Source organism: Chrysochloris asiatica, unplaced genomic scaffold (assembly GCF_000296735.1).
Source record: "Chrysochloris asiatica unplaced genomic scaffold, ChrAsi1.0 scaffold00213, whole genome shotgun sequence".
In the NCBI taxonomy this organism is placed as follows: domain Eukaryota; kingdom Metazoa; phylum Chordata; class Mammalia; order Afrosoricida; family Chrysochloridae; genus Chrysochloris; species Chrysochloris asiatica.
Window position 1 is genome coordinate 4,038,890 of NW_006408731.1, and position 2,811 is coordinate 4,041,700.

At 42.5% G+C, this 2,811-nt stretch overlaps 1 protein-coding gene and 1 pseudogene across 1 annotated transcript in view; one reads left to right on the forward strand and one right to left on the reverse strand.

Annotated features, from left to right (window-relative positions):
* Positions 1 to 2,811, reverse strand: part of SCGN (secretagogin, EF-hand calcium binding protein) — a 63,994-nt gene that overhangs the window by 1,595 nt on the left and 59,588 nt on the right. The window lies entirely within an intron of this gene.
* LOC102833967 lies at positions 274 to 693 on the forward strand (annotated as a pseudogene).

The window sequence follows — 2,811 nt, forward strand, 5'->3', positions numbered from 1 at the left end:
TGGGTTAATACGCTGACTGCAAAGTCAGTTTTGAACTGCATCGGCAGTTCTAGCTCACCAGCTGCTCCTCGGAAACCTTATACAAGGTCGCTATGGGTCAGAACTGACTCAAAGGCACTTAACAAAAAGCCCTTGATTACCAAACTAGTCATATGACAGATAAAGGAGGTATTTGCCTGCAGGGTTTGATTTCAGGGGCCTTGGTGTGATGGGTTAAATTGTGTTCCCCAAAAAAGACATGTTGGCCTTTTCTGTGCTTTTCCAGCATTCAGGATGTCAAAGCGAGGATGTGGTAGGTCCTATGGTACAAAATGCCAGATTTCCCTGCATCTTCCAGTAGGAGCCATGATCAACTGTGCTGATAACACAGGAGCCAAAAATCTGTCTGTCCTCTCTGTGAAGGGCCTCAACAGATGACTGGACAGACTTCTTGCTGTTGGGGTGGGTGACATGGTGATGACCATGATCAAGAAAGGGAAACCAGAACTCAGAAGGAAGGTATATCCTGCAGTGGTAATATGACAATGAAAGTTATGGAGAAAGGACAGTGTGTTCCTTGATTTTAAAGATAATGCAGGGGTCATAGTAAACCATAAAGGCAAGATGAAAGGTTCTGCTATCACCGGACCAGTTTCCAAGGAGTGTGTGGACTTGTGGTTCAGGATGGCATCTGATGCCAGCAGCACTACATGATTCTCCAGTGTATTTGTAGAAATAAATAAATAAAACTACACCCCACTTTCAAAAACAAAAAAGATATGTTGAAGTCCTAACCCCTAGTCCTAGTGAATATGACTTTGTTAGGATATAGGGTCTTCGAATAGGATCGTTTAACATGAGGGCATAACTGAGTCCTGGTGTGATGCTGTGGGTTAATGCGCTGGACTGCAAAGTCAGTTTGGTGGTTCAAGCTCACCAGACACTTTTTGGAAACCCTATACAGGGTCGCTATGGGTTGGAACCGACTCAACGGCACATAACAACAACAATATAATGAAGTAGGGTGGGTCATATGTAATCCAATTGGAAGACTGTCCTTTTGGAAAAGAAGAGGAGCGGCACAGAGAGGAGACACACACAGGGAAGGCAGTCATGGGAAGACTGAGGCAGAAATTATAGTGATGCATCTGCAAGCCAAAGACTGCCAGGAAGCACCAGAAACTTGGAAGAGGCAAGGGAGGATTTTCCTCTAGAGCCTGCAGAAAGGGCATGGCCCGGCCAACACCTTGATTTTAGACTTCTAGCCTTCTCCGGGGTTGTGAAAGAATACAGTTCCATTATTTAAGCCCTTGTTTGTTGTGGTTTGTTACAGCAGTTCTAGGTAACTAATATATTTGGGAAGCATTCCCCATCATCAAACCCCAACCCAAGATTCTCTGACTCCCAGAGAAATCTCTAAAAAATCTTTCAAAAGGGAACAAAACCTCTCATCCCTTGACTAGAGAGCCAATGAAGACCATAAATTAATTTGCACATGCATTCTGGCAGGGTAGTGACTAACCCCATGTCTATTCCTGGTAGCAGGTTCTAATAGGGAGAAGAAGGGAGGAGAACAGCAGGAACCAGGAGCCAGAAAGCAGAGCAGGAAAAGTGAACACCAAGAAGAATGGGGCAGGATTCAGGGGCTGAGATAGGAGGTGAGAGAGGCTCAAGCCAGAAGATAAACTTGGCCAACTTCACTCCTGGTGCCCTGAATTATTGGGACCTTTAGACCAAGATGTAACACACTGGTAATAGGTTCTTTTTGTTGCAATCCACAAAGGAAAATTCCCTGCTATCAATAGCAGGCAGGTGCAAGAAAATGTGGCCCAGCTGTCCTGGAAACGGCAAGCTACGCTCTGAGGCCCAGTATGTCAGGGAGCTCATGAGCTGTATAGCTGTGAAATGGGGATTGGGGACATCCTCAATCATTTGTTTGCACATCCTTTATTGAATAAATGGTACTGTGCTCAGGATCCTTTTGGTACATCTTACTCATGGGGGGTGGGGGAACCTTACATAGTAATAATCATTTACGCACTAATACGAATTTTGATGTGCCAATGTATTTATTTACCTTATTCAAGCTACCCTGTTTTGTTTTATTATTTTGTTTTGTTTCTTTCCTAATTGAGGAATAATATACTTTTTTTCCTTCAGAAAAGTATTCTTTTTTAAAATGAGGAGCATTTTGTGTGTGTGTATGTGAAGTTCCTTTGACATTATGTCTTTTAATACTCAACAATTCAGGAGCCCTGAAAGCTTCTGTTCAAATTCCCCAATTGCTGAAGAGCGATCATCTAAAATCACCCAGGGCCTCTGTTTAAATCACACTTTTAATAACAGATCACCAGAATAAGTATACACAAGTTGCTGATGTACGGACTCTATACCTATGCACTTTAATCTTCAGTATAAGCCTCAGATTGGTATGTCAATTTGCAGATGAAGAAACTGAAGCACAGAAAGGTTCATTAATCTTGTCCACAGTCACACAGCTATAATGTCACAACCAGGCTTAATCTCTGGCCTATGGGCCCCAATGTAAAATAAATAATGTCCTTGCCCATCTCTTTTTAAAGTGTGAGAGTGGATCTGGTATAATTGGCTCAAAGTACTGATCTGATTTCTTGAGCCTTAGGAAAAAAGTACCTTTGAGCTCAGCTTTGCTCCCCAATTCCTGTTGACAGTAGATACTCAGTTATATTGGAATTATTGAATGGCTTTGTCCTCAAATGTAGCCTTCACACTTTAGCCACATGCCCACTCTTTCCTCTACATTTCAACTTTCATAAAATGTTGAAAGTTAGTGTTCGAACCCTCTATTAACTG